The 13,223-nt window shown below is 39.6% G+C and overlaps 1 protein-coding gene across 9 annotated transcripts in view; it reads right to left on the bottom strand.

Moving 5' to 3' along the window:
• Positions 1-13,223, bottom strand: part of LOC110957844 (serine/threonine-protein kinase BRSK2-like) — a 213,716-nt gene that overhangs the window by 199,598 nt on the left and 895 nt on the right. The window lies entirely within an intron of this gene.

Here is a 13,223-nt window from a genome sequence, read left to right as displayed (position 1 = left end):
AAGGACATTTTGCTTACTGTATTGGGGATCTCCATTCTGAGACACTTTCTATCTCCCCAGTAGCTGACATATATATCTGATAATTTGTTTTCATGTGTGAGTTTGACTTTCACTGTGAGGACTGAGGCAGAAAGATGACACGATGTCCTAAAAGACTGGTGGGGTTTGACTGGAGAAATCTTCATGGACTCGTAGTTGTGGAGCAACAACTAATGAAACTGCATCTTTGATAAAGATCCTGGAGATGGTGCTTCACCTATCCAACATCAACTGGAAGAACAGACCCAGAGAGAAAGGACCGAAAGCTAAAACAGTTAGCTAAATGTCTGTTCCTGATGGCTAATTACTGTGTTCACTTTCAATCAGACTGAGAAAAAACATTTAAAATGATGAATGTAAAAACCTGCTTTGTTTGGAGAGCTGCAGTGAGCTCATTCTAGGATGTCAAATTACTACAGCAGCTAAAATAAATTGGAATTATTATTTTAAGGAAAAGTAAGGACACAGTGCACCTGAGTTTACATTGAATTTATCAAGAGAACAAGAAAACGTGGAGGACTCTTTTACCTTATGATAGAAAATAGTGTAGAAACTTAAGAGGCTTGATGAATGTTTGGATTTCTTGCTTGATTGGATGTGAAATAATCTATTAACATATTAATCTTCATAAAAAAGTAAAGTGCTACCTGAGTGTTTCTGATGCTTTCAGGCCAAACCTGACTTCTTTCCCAATCTGTGCTGATGATGTCAATAAAGACCTAACAGCACCTCTGCTGCACCACTTTCCTGTCTGCAGGGTGAGCGCCTTCGTCTAAATCTTAACAGGTGTTGCAATCATGCTGAAGTGTCGATGATTGGCACTGATAGAGCCCGTTGGCACTTCTGCTGCCCAGCAGGATCTCCAAACCTCATTTCCCTCCGGCTGATCCATTCAAACGTCATCAACGCTGCATCGCACATGCTCAACAGTCTACGGTGGAGCAGGTTGAGGCCATTGCGGCAGGTGGTAACGTGGTCCAACATGAGCACATGAACATATCGACTTCTCTGGTGCGCAAATGTGCTACATACTTACCGCTAACAACAAAACAATCAGCAGCACTTACATGACAATTATCTAGCTGAGCATGTACGCAGCAGGAGTTGATTAAAACTCTGCGTAACACATAATAAACATAACAGACTGGGGACGAATTCAGGACACGAGCCTGTACGTACAGCAGAGGTAATGGAGCTGGGAGAGCAGAGCTGGAGTCCCCAGGGACAAGACAAATCACTTCTCTATCTACAGACATAAAGAGACGGAGACGCTGCCAGCAGCAGGCAGACAGGACAGATGGAGAAAGACAAGAGCGGGAGGTGAAAACTGGTAACATATAAACGAGCCTGCAACAGTCCAGCAGCGTGTGTTCAAGGACCGAAACCTCAGCCTGCGCTTTGGTTCACAGCAGCTTTAATCTCGTTATCAAAAATGTGTTTATGCCTCCAGGAAAACTGTGAAGAGAGCCAGACAGATGAATGACGGATGCAAAAGTTTAAAGGAATATTTAATATGAATTTAACGTGAATTATTGGACATCAGGCGGTCAAGAAAACATGTTTGTCAGCATCCAACATTGCTTCAGTCAGTGTAGGTATTACAAAGGTAGTAAAGGTTTCACATTGCATCTACTCTGCTGATTTATCTCAGGTGTAGTCCACCTATAAGGAGTTCTGATGGGTGAAAGCTAGGAACAATTGAGCAACAGCTGATGTCAGTAACAACGTTTTGTTGTTTGTTGCTTATTCATTCCTCCTTATGTGCCAAGAAAACAAAGAACTCCATAAAAAAAATTAATGAAACGTTTTAAAGTCTTTCAGCCCTTCATTACACTATCGTTGACTGAGGACAAATTCAATAACGTAAATCCATAAAATAACCTTTATTATAACCTTCTTTCATGTGATAAAGATTCTTTGTCGAAAAAGCTGTTTCAAAAACATGTTAACTTGCTATGCAAATGCGCAAATACCAGCACAACATTCAGTAAGTGCAAAATGATGAAAGACAACAAGGAAATGTCAGTCTTCACCATCGGAGTGAACAGATTTTCTCTGTTTTGTAAAATTACTGACAATATTTTGAAAAAAATCACAGAAAATCATGTAAATTTGCATTTAGGTTGTAAAAAGAATTAAAAAACAGGTCCAAACTGTCCACACCAAATCCACAACCTGTATTTTTACAAATAGTAATTTGTTTACAACATGTTATTCTAAAATATTTTAATCAGCTAAAATACATGTTTATTTTTACTAAGTATAAATCATAATTTTATTCATTTTAACAGTTCTTTTTATGTTACAGCATTTCATAGATTTTTTTTTTAAATTTCTGACACTGACTTTTTAAATGTTTTTTTAGAGTGTAGCACCTGCAGGAAGCTAACATGTTAGTCCATCAAATATAGATGAAGAGGTGAAATTAGGTTCTATAAACTGCCCATAAAAATGACAGCCAACAAGGCAAATCCAATTAAAGATTACTGATATTAATGACTACAATTACTGACTTGCTAATTGTAATTCTTTATGCTATTTGTTACTGAAATAACTAATGCAAAGTTAAACAAACATGCAGGCCAATATTTCCCCTGCGCCTATAAAACAGTGGAAACACTGGGTATTTCACATGACTCAGGATCACACAAGAAAAATAGCTGACATTAATGCGACTTAATACTAAGTGCAACATCAGGACGTAAGTGATGTGGAGGAGGGAAGAAACACACACACACACACACACACACACATGTTTGTACTTCTATCTTAGTGAGGACATCCATAGGCGTAATGCATTTCCTAGAGCCTTACCCTAACCTTAACCATCACAACTGATTGCCTAAACTTAATCCTTACCCTAACCCTAACCAAACCTCAATTCATACCTGTTCTCTAAAAACAAGTCTTCACCCTCAAACATGGCTGTTTCAAAGTGAGGACCGGCCAAAATGTCCTCACTTTGTAAAAATGTCCTCACTTTGATAGTTAAATGCAGAAAATGGTACTCACCATGTAGCAAGTACAAGTACACACACACACACACACACACACACACACACACACACACACACACACACACACACACACACACACACACACACACACACACACACACACACACACACACACACACACACACACACACACACACACACACACACACACCCGGAGCTCCATCCACCTGAATATTTCAACAGCAGCAGTCGGCTAAGTTGCACTGAGAGACCTGTTAATGACTGACAGCCAGCAGCCAACATGACAGCAACCTCAACTAATTCCAGACCAGGTATCTGCGAGCTCAAGGCAGCCCGGGAACAAACGAGGACTGCATCCCAATGTGTGTGTGAGAGACAGGCATGCTTCCAGCTAATTGAATCACACCAACAACATCTCAGACACGATAAACAGACTTTGTTCTTCCTGTTTCCCACGCTATCAAAGATTCTATTTTTTTCTGAACTGAAAATTGTTTTCTTCCCCCCTTTCTTTTTCTTGCATCATTAATTCACTTAGTGCCTCTAAAAAAGTGCTGTCCGTGTGCTTTTATCCTCGCTCTTAACAGTGTGGAAACAAACATTCACTCCCCACAGAAAGACAACACTGACTCAAGGCAGCTTTATTTCCTCAAAAATGAAACGACATGATTCCCTCCAACACAACTTGACACTACTGTCAAAGCTCTGTTTACAGTCTGCCTATGTTTTGCGTCTGTTTTCCTCTAAATTGCGCGGCATCTGCTTAAATGAGAGGGGAGCATTTGATTGAACGGATCCTGCGAGATGAAGCTGCGGATAATCTGTCGGACGGAGAGGCATCAGTCGGGCTCGGAGAGATGAAAATCGCGCTGCCTCCCAATAATGACTCATTGGAGCGGCAGGAATTGAGAGACAGTCTTGAGCTTTGGCCTGACAAACCTCACAGAGAGAGAGAGAGAGAGAGAGAGAGAGAGAGAGAGAGAGAGAGAGAAAGAGAGAGAGGAGGGGGGGTGGAGTGAGCGACGTCAGGAAGTAGCGATGGAGACTCAGAGATGTGGAGAGCAAAAGAGAGAGAGAGATGGGGGGTAGTTTCTCAGTCATTGTTTAATGGTTGAGGCGAAACACCCCCCCCCCTCAGGGCTGAGCAGAGGGGCCACGGCGGAGATGCAGAGCGAGGATACCTCCAACCCACCAACCAACCAACCAGCCAGCGAAGCAGCCACAGAGGAGCGCATTCCTCTGGTTGCCATGGTAACCCGAGCTCTCAGCTGGGGAGAGCCAAAGGGATGTACTGTAAAGAAAAAGGGGGGGAAACCGAGATGGAGGAAGAGGAGGAGGGGTGTTTGACACTAGCCATAATTTTGATTATCCCCTCCTCTTATTCCCTGCAGTGAAAACCTCCTGGCTGATTTCTTTTTTTTTTTTTTGTCCACCAGCAGCGTTCCTTCCTCCCCACCTCCTCCTCCTCTTTTTCTATTTCGGGGCTCTGCAACTACTTAGTTTTTGGAGCACTGCTTGACAAGACTCGGAAAAAGAAGGAGAGAATGGAAAAGATAACGTAATGTTCTTCCCAAAACCACTCACTGAAGGGCAAAAGACAGCAAAACGGACACAAAACAGAAGCTACAGCTGGAAGAGGGTGATATTCTCTCAGTTATTGTAAGGATTTTGGAAAAGTCGATGAGAAATTATTAATTACTAATTATTAGCTGTCAAGTGTCTCCCAGTTTGAATTGACACAATGTGTTTGCCAATCAACAAATCCTTAATTTAAAAACAAAAAACACACAATCTGTTCATTTGTACTGTCTGTGGCTAAAATGTAAAATATGGAACTAATTTTCAAAAGTTTTTTCTACAGCAGAGCCAAAAGAGAACCAAACTCTGCCAAGCATTAACCATCTACCAGCAACTGACTCACTTTTACAGTGACAGAAACTGGAAATATCTACATTTTTGCACCTTCTATTTATACGCTGAACCTGTACATTTATGTTAACTGCACCTGTCAGGGACTTTTTGTTCAATCATGTGCAATATCTAGAAGTTACTTATGGTTCATAATACAGCAGATATAACATTTTATATGTAAACATTTCTTACTGTACTTTTATTGTGTGAATGACAGGATTGCAGCTTAGTTTTGTTGCACAGTGCACTGACAATAAGGGAATTACATTGTATTGTATTGAATTCTATTGTATTGTTTGTGTGTTTTAAAAGTAAAATGTTGAACACAATGATAACCTGAAGCCTACTTTGCTTCAATAGCTACTTTTACTATCAGAAATATTCAGAATGTTGCAGCACAGTTGTCATTTATTCTGTTTATTGTAACATAACAATAAACACATTGAATGAGGCTGATCATATGAATGATGTGCTGAGCTTTAATTTACTTGAGTCACAATAACATTCAATAACGCAGATCTAATTGAATCTGAGCGGGTTTCTGCTCCCTCCTCCTCCATCATTTTCCTGACTTGTTTGGAGTCATGTTCACCTGTCTGCTTGGATTGTAGAGCATTAAACTAATCATTTTTACTGCTGAGCTGACTAGCAAACATTATGATTTTTATAAGAGAGAACTGATAAGGACTTTAGAAGAGAATTATTAAATATATATGTTCATTTTAAGCATTGACAATCAAAGCTGACAACGTCTTTGACATTTCTGCACTGAATCGAGCAGGTGAATGGGTAAGAAAATGGTCAAACCTGCAGGATGACTCCGGAATATAAACTCCAAGGTGAGCAAAAACTTTAAGTTTGTCAATCTATCGGCATACTGTCATGGCAAAATGGATCACCTTTACAGTGTTGTGAGGTGAAAAACAGAAAGATGGACTGTGGGGGCATGTGAGACTGAAAGAGGGCATAATACAGGATTTTCAAATGAATATATTTTTTGTCTGTGTGACAACATTAGAATAGAGACACTGCGATTCAGTTCTGCACAAAAGCCATTTAATAAACTGTCTGTTTATTAAATATTTCTTAGGTGAGACTGCTGTGATTTTTATTTTTTTGGTGATATATGGTGTTGGATTAAATCATACTGGAAAGGGTTTTTTTTTAATGTTTTCTCTTCCTCTGTGTGCAAATGAGATAGCATAAATTTTTTCTTGTGTTACTTTGCTTGAAATGTAGCATAATGAAGAATAATATAACACAAAGAAGCACACACACACACATATGGGTGGATGCATATGCATACATACGCAGTGAGAGTGATGGGAGTGTTACCACCTGCAACCTGCTGATAATGAAGCTGTATTTCAGCCACCTAAAGGCAGCCATCTGTGCTGGGCTCTCCCTGCTGCCTGCACTACCCCCACCGCACTCCCACTGTTCTGCTGGGGCCCTGAGACCACCGTCTTTAGGATGTTCCCCGTCAATAACATGACACTTTCATTAGAACACAACTGCGACACACACACACGCACACATTCCCATTACAGGTTATAGACCTATAAAAATGAACGCTGTCACGGCTTTCCTGGTGCAGCTACCCGCAGAGTCACGTGACACATATGGATTTTATGGACACAGACGCCTTTGACTGATCCATATGTTTGGGGTATCAGCACATCCAGGTGCCCTCTGTTTACAGCAGATGTAGCTAAAAGAGGAGAACCATCACTCATTATGTTTCTTTTAGCGAACCACGTTTACACAGTATATGTCCAGGCAGCGAGCTGCCATGTGAGATGAAGTCAAAGATTAACCCTCCTGTCGTCCTGTGGGTCAAATTGACCCATTTTAAAGTTTTAAAAATGTGGAAAAAATATCTGTATTTTCACAGTGAAAACTTTCACATTTCCAAAATTTTTTGAGGAAATTTTTGAACATTTTTTTGGTGGAAAAAAACAACTAAAAAAAATATTAAAGAACATTCAGAAAAAATCTACCAAAATCCAGTGAATTTCGCTGTCAAATTTGGGGATTTTTTATTTAAAAAATAAAACTTTTGAGGGAAACTTTTCCAGAATTTTCTTCCTGAAGATTTTGCAAATTTTTTTTACAAATTTGGGGAATTTTTTCTGAATTTTTGGACTTTTTTCAGAAAAGGCAACAACATTTTTTTGGTAAGGACAACATGAGGGTTAAACAGCCAAGGTTACACACAGCATAAGGTGGTAGAGCTCCTTCTAATCACCAATATCCTCCCTGTTTCAACACAAATGTAAATCTAGCCAAGCCAGCTAGCCTAAAAGTAAGAAAACACGAACAATAGTTAGCAGTTAGCATCAGTAGCCTCCTTTCCTTGCAGGTCAGCATCCTCATGCCTGTGCAGAATGCGGTTACACATTGCCCCAGTTGAGTCGTTATATGCCGGTTTTCTCTGACACAGCCTACATACAGTCTGATATCATCTGTCCCACTTCCCACCTTGCTGGTTTAAAACATCTGTAAAATCCCTCACAGATTCACATTCAACTCAGATGCAGATACCCAGCGATGCACATCTATAAAATAATGAAAATGAGTTTAAATAGTTCAACTAGTGCTGTCTAGCAACTTTTAGTCAGTTAATCGTGCACATCCCTTAAAAGTGGTGCCGGCCACTTGAAGCAAAACTACAGTTTATTAGAAATGTGGCGTTATTTTTGTAACATTCCATTCACTGATAAAACCCCTAAAAGTGTGTATCAAAAGTTTTTTTCAAGAAAATAAACCCATCCTACCTAAGTTTTTCCATCTAAAAGCACTGACAAGTTTATCTTTCAACTGGAAAATACCCCACTATGTATGAATTCTGCTAATAAGAAAAAAATAGAGTAATGTAACTAAATAAAAAATGCAAAATCTTGGTTCTATCATGTGTTTTTTTTAATTAAACTTTGTAGTACTGGATTCTTACACTTCAAATGTCTATCAGGTCTCTATTTCACTTAAAAATCCAGTATTGATCAGGCTATACAGCATTTTTATCATCATTTCCACTCTGTTAGCAGGCACCCAACTTTCAAGTTCAAGTGTATTCATGTTGGTTTGAATGGCTTTTAAGAGACAATTCCCGATTCTTCTTAAGGAATTTAAGGAATCTAATATGTTAATTTATGCAGAAATTGAAAAAAAACACAAATTATCATTATCCAAACACTGGTCTTAGCCTCAAAACTCAAATATCAGTCATGCAGTTCAACACACACACTTGACTTGACAGTAGAAAAGCAATTTAAAATTCTTTTAGCCCGTTGGTTCCACACAAAGGGCGTAAAGTTGGTCAAAAAGCAGATCAGAGAGGCTCAGACGTGAGAACAGAAAGAGGAAAAGATTGGCGGCTTGCAGTCTTGCAGCGAGCACCAAGATGGAAAAGAGCGGCCATTGTCGCTGGAGGAGAGATGAAACCATGACAACCGTCCCAACTGTTGGACAACACTTAGAAAATGATCACTGCGTGGAGCCTGGGAAAGCAGCGGAAAAAGACGAGTACTTTAGCCCTCACACACACTCACACACTCATGAAAACAGACTGACTAATTGTTCAGAGTCAGCGCAGCCTCTCGCCATTCACACACAACCACGAAGGCATTGTTCCAACTGCAGGCTCATCACTGGGGGCACACAACAACAGCATTCATCAGAATTTTAAAAAGTGAGAGAAGAGTCTATGTTCAAACGAGCCTCTGTGGTCACACAAGCTGAAAGAGAGAAACACAATTGCAACCACTTTGCATCACTTCAAGACACCTTTGTTTTTTACCGTTTGGTTGAAAACATAGTTTATGAAAAGCCAAGTAAAGGCTGCTCTATTTATGCATCACATTTCACATACAAAGGGAAGTCAAAAGGCTTCACATGAGCGAGGACAAACAAGACCAAAACTAACCTCTTCATGACTACTTTTTTAATAAACTGATTGTTTAGACTGAAAAATGGCAGAACAAGTAAAGGTTCCCAGAAAATAAAAGCTGACTGTGATCAAACTTCAGATTTTACTGATTAAAAAAAGATAAGAAGCAGCAAGTCTTAATCTTAAAATTGGTGAATCAGTGGAGCTTTGCTATTTCTGCTTGACAAACAACTTAATTACAGCTGTTTCTAATTAACTTTCACTTTGACAATAAAGCTGACTTTATTTGTATTTTTTTTTTTTCAGGTAACATAATGTTCGTGTCCATAGTAGGGAGTAATGGAAATTGTAATCACCAGTTAAGACTGTATATTAATAAGATCAAGGCAACATCTTACAACTTTGGCCTTTTTCTCTGAAAGGTATGTACAAAACAATATTCTTGTTTTGGTATTGGCACTGAAATGTGAAGATTTGCTGTATTTGATCATATTAATAATTATTGTATTTTATTTGTAGTCAAGATTTGCAGGTTTTATCAAGTCATGTGCTTTTTGTTGGTCCTAACCAAAGTGTGTCCATAGCACAGATTGTAGAAAATAGTCTGATAACTTAACAATAAATAAACTTTTTTGCTGTTGTTTGCGTTTTTACAGGTGTAGACTGCATTTGCATTTTAATGAGATAAAGACGACATTTCACAACTTTAGCTGTTTTTTCATTTGAAAATAAACTGATTTTTTTTTAGAAAATGATGTTTATGTTTCCCAAGATGTACAGAAAAAAGTTTTGTTCTGATGTTGATGCTGAAACTTACATATACCACATAGAGTGCTAATAATATCTGGTAAAAGAATAACTTGAATGTTGTTGTTTTTCTCACAGATGCAGCGATTTAAACAATACTCAAGCATACTTTATACTGAGAACAGACACCGACCGTGATTTATTCCTTGGAAAGAATTTGGTCTTGTGCTACGACTGTTTGCCTCCTTTGCAATTAATTAGCTAACGAAATCACATCACAAATCTGGTGCATGTCAAACATTATGCAAATATACGATTAGTGCACTCCCTCAGAGATAGCCTGTGCTTCCCACTAACACACAAACACACACACACAGTAACAAGAAGCTTGGCCTGCACTTGTGTAGGAGGATTAATGATATACGGACTTCCCTGTCTGCCAGCTCAGCAGCACAGCTCTGGATTCATACGAGCCCTCGACAAGCAGGCTATCATCCTTCTGCAGCGAGCGCTACAGCTGCTTCACCACACACAGACACGTACACGTCTCTGCAGATCATTTCTACATGCATATGCACTTAAATACCAGTATTATAGGTTATGAGATACTGTGGTTGCTGTCAGTCAGAGAGGAAGACGCTGCAGGAGTAGATGATTATGTCCAAGTGTAACGCTGCACTTCATTCAAGTGGAAAAACCCAGACAGCGAAGCAAGAAACACGATGAGTTTCAATCTATTGCTGCATAAAGAATATGTACATAATTTCAACTGGCGCGCAAGCTGAGATAAGAGTTTCTAGAAGCAGTCTGTCATGCCAGTTGAAGGAGTATGTAGATTTGAGAGCTGCTGATTCTGTAAATCAACGTACAGCAACCTGCACAGCTGCCTCAATGACATTTCAGTCAATTTAAAATACTCTAATTATCCCCCAAGAGGCAATTTGCACTCGAGATGGTGCAAGAAGACGACAGTCCCCGTTCTTTATCCTGAGCAGGGAATTTGCTCGGCCCAAACACCACACCTGTTTGACATGCAGAGAAAAAACACGGACGTCTGGAGCTGAACCACGCTTGGAAAACAACTGTTCAGGTGAATTTAAACTAACCTCGTTCCAGACCTCTAAATCACTGCCCACGTTTACAATTTGCTCAACAACTCTAAAACCATTAGGCACGGATGCCTTTTTCAGATTGAAAAACACCAAAAACTGTTCGGAAAAAATGAAAGTATCCAGAAATGCAGACTGAAGCACACTGAAGTCACCTTTGTGAATTTAAGGTTTCAATAATGCCCATTCTGAGTCAATAAGCTTCTGAGTGCAAAATGAAACTTACTGCAGATCATCACAACAATCTAGGGCCACAATTAACAATTATTTTAATTGTAAATTGATAATTTTCGATCAAGTGATTAGTTGTTTGGACTGGAAAATGCCAGAAAACAGGGAAAAATGTCAGTCATTGTTTTCCAAAGGTCAAGACGACAGACATCTTGTTTAATCAAACACCCAAAAATATTCAGTTTACTGTCGTATCAGAGGAAAGAAACCAGAAAATACTCACATTTTGGAAGCTAGAATCGGGAAATATATCCTTTTTTTCTTGAAAAGTGACTCAAACCAATTTAATTTAAAAGCTGACAACTGAATCGATTAATCGTCACAGCTCTACAACAACCCCCCTCTCAACATTTACAGTAGATGAAGAACATCTTCTATCAGAGAAAAGCATTTATAATTAACACGACTGTCCAGTGCTTGTAAAGACTTCAAGATCTGCAGACATTGTGGTCGTAATGAAAGAATCATAATGAAAGAATCACCTGTTGTACAGCAAATGTGTAAATAAATACGTAAAGTAATGGATCTTACACTGGAAGGAAACTACAAGCAGATTGAACCTTTCTTCAAGTTCGCAGCTGAAGAATTGCCTCTTTGTGTAAGTTAAATGAACACCACTGCAGTTTTATTCCATCTGCTAAATAGAAAAAAAAAAGTGTGATTAATACAGCAACAACAACACAGGCTGTTACAATCCAACTCCAGCAACCAGCTAATTGGCTGGTTATGAATTATTCACCCACCGAGGGAACTGAGCAGCGTGTCGCGTCTACCTGCTGAAACTGGGGGGAGAAACCTTGATCACTGCTGGCTGCATGTGATCACAGATGGTGGGGCATCCGAAGCAGAGAACCTGGCCTGAGAGATCCATGCAGTCAACCACAGAGCTGCTCCAACTACAGAAACACCACAGGTACACAGTGAGGTAAGAGGCGTTTTGGTTCTTTATTCTACTTTTACTGGTGGGAATAAAGCTAAATCTTGATTAAATGCTTGATGTTGGAAGATTTGAAATGTAAAAACCCACAGAGACACTTTTTTATTTGAGCAAAAAGCTGTTAAAATAGCCAGAAATGTTAGATTTTCTCCTTTCTGACAGTCCATGAACTAATCACAAGTAATGTGCGGCTGCATCTGGGAAAGTCACAAAAAATAAACTTTAAATCGTGAGTTTTCATCACAGACACGAAGACATCGCACTCATTGGCACATCTGAGACGACATAACTGACTTATCTGTCACGTGACAAAGTCTGAGCATTTCCAGCTGAACTGTAGGCACTGTTTAAATAGGGCAAAGAGAAGAGAGACTGGCAGGAAAATAAAAACATACGATAACATAAATGCATAATGGCTCAAAGATTTATACAGGGAAGTAGTTTATCAGCAAATTGTTGAAGGACACATTCAGCATGGTGAAACATCTTTCTAGGTCTGTAGAGAGTAAAAATATATGCTAAGGCTCCATTTTTCCCAGTATTGCTGACACTTGTGAGCTCTTGGATAAATATGTTGATTCCACTTTTTTCCAATTTATGCAGAGAAATGCAACTCCTGGCCTTTTTTAATATGATTTATGCCCTACACGTTTTGGAGTTCTCACTCCTTCCAGCCATGGTCGTGCTCTTTCCACAGAGGTGCAGGACAGAGGAGCAAAAATGTGACAGAAACCAGCAAAAAACACCCAGAAACTACTTGCAGTTCAGACGTTTAACTAAAACATGTGCAGTCAATGACTTCTACCATGTAAAAACCATGAACTACTTGAGGTTGCAGGGTAAAATTCTCCACTAGACTGCTTGTTAACATGCACCTGGACAGTCTCAGAGGGCTTTGTATACCTGAACTGATGCAGTACAGTTAGCAGACTGAAGCCTGTTTCAACATTTACAGCCTAATGTCAGAAAATTTGACATGAAAACGAGCTACAGATTCAAAATAGACTGAGGCGACACCTCTGGAACAGTCCCAGTCCACCGAAAAATGACTCATTCGGCTCTCGATGCAGCTGAAAATCACACTCTGGGTTTGACAAGCAGTGAGTGATGAATGCCAACCTGCTGTCTGGACGTACAGTGCAGCAGCAGCCGGGCCTGCATCAGAAAATATGAGGCACAGAGGGCCCCCCCCCCCCAAAAAAAGAGCACTGCAGCATTTAAAGTAATGCAGAAATGTGTGATGTTGCAGCTGCAGTACAGTGTGTGTGTGTGTGTGTGTGTGTGTGTGTGTGTGTGTGTGTGTGTGTGTATATATATGTGTGTGTATGTGTGCGTGTGTGTGTGTGTGTGTGTGTTAACCTATGAGCTGAATGTGTGTGTTT

This window comes from Acanthochromis polyacanthus, chromosome 2, assembly GCF_021347895.1.
Source record: "Acanthochromis polyacanthus isolate Apoly-LR-REF ecotype Palm Island chromosome 2, KAUST_Apoly_ChrSc, whole genome shotgun sequence".
Lineage (NCBI taxonomy): Eukaryota > Metazoa > Chordata > Actinopteri > Pomacentridae > Acanthochromis > Acanthochromis polyacanthus.
Note: the sequence above shows the minus strand (reverse complement) of the source record. Positions and strands in the feature narration are given on the sequence as shown.